The following is a 966-nucleotide window of genomic DNA, read 5'->3' on the forward strand; positions in this document are numbered from 1 at the left end:
TATATATATATAAGCAATATTTAAGCCCATTAATACTTGGTATGTATAGAGCCCTCGCTCCTCAGGTTTTATCTGCATCAACACTGTTGGTAAAGCAGTCTTCATTCCCCTCAAGGTCACCCTGCAGATGTAGTGGGATTCACTACGCCGTATACCTCCTTGGAAGTGAAGAAGAAGTAAAAAAAACACCACAGCTGATTCATTAACTGCAACTTCTAAAGAAGCTGGAAAAAAAAAAAAAACCCAGAAATGAGACAAGACGAGATGGAAGGAAGGAAGGAAGGAAGGAAGGGAGGACGGGGTAAAGAGAATCAATCTAGCCCTGGCCCACTACAGGCTGTCGCTGCTACGTGGAACTCGCAGCCTTGTCTCTCATCTCGGAGTGACAGCACAGAGTAATGACTGGTAATACTTCACTGAGATTACCTTAGGTCATTTTTCTTCCCCCCCCCCTGTACATTCACACACCATTGAAATGTTTTATCTGGCTGCAACAGCGGTGTGTGTGAGCGTGTGATTGAGTAAGCGAATAAATGAATGAGTGAGGGTGCGAGTGAATGAGTGAGACAGTAAGTGAGAGCGGAGGGAAAGGGGAGGTGGAGAGAAAAGAAAGACGGAGCACTTAATCTCCCGTGACACTGTGCTGAGGTATCTTCAACATGGGAGAACGTTTCTACCTTTGTCCCGTCTCTCTCTCTCTCAAAAAAAAAAAAGAAAAATTTGAATCAGGTAATAAGTGTAATATCATCACACACAAAAATCAACCACGTTTTCCCCCCTTTGTTTTTATATTAGATAAATCTTATACGTGACTATATGTTTTTTTTATTAATTATAATTCAATTTAATTTTGTTAACAATTTCCTGAACCTGAAGTGTTTTTTGTTTTTTGTGTTTTTTTTTTATATTTCTAAAATTCATCAAGCGCGCCAGATTAAAAAACTCCAAGCGGACCGTTTTTGGCCC

The 966-nt window shown here is 40.4% G+C and overlaps 1 long non-coding RNA gene across 1 annotated transcript in view; it reads left to right on the forward strand.

The window, feature by feature from the left end:
- Positions 1-227, forward strand: part of LOC112488513 (uncharacterized) — a 40,830-nt gene extending 40,603 nt beyond the window's left edge. Inside the window, exon 3 of the long non-coding RNA XR_003052639.1 lies at positions 116-227. This is a non-coding gene — a long non-coding RNA (uncharacterized LOC112488513). The remainder of the gene's footprint in view (positions 1-115) is intronic.
- Positions 228-966: the final 739 nt, after the last annotated feature.

This window comes from Cynoglossus semilaevis, chromosome 18 (genome assembly GCF_000523025.1).
Source record: "Cynoglossus semilaevis isolate Cse_v1.0 chromosome 18, Cse_v1.0, whole genome shotgun sequence".
In the NCBI taxonomy this organism is placed as follows: domain Eukaryota; kingdom Metazoa; phylum Chordata; class Actinopteri; order Pleuronectiformes; family Cynoglossidae; genus Cynoglossus; species Cynoglossus semilaevis.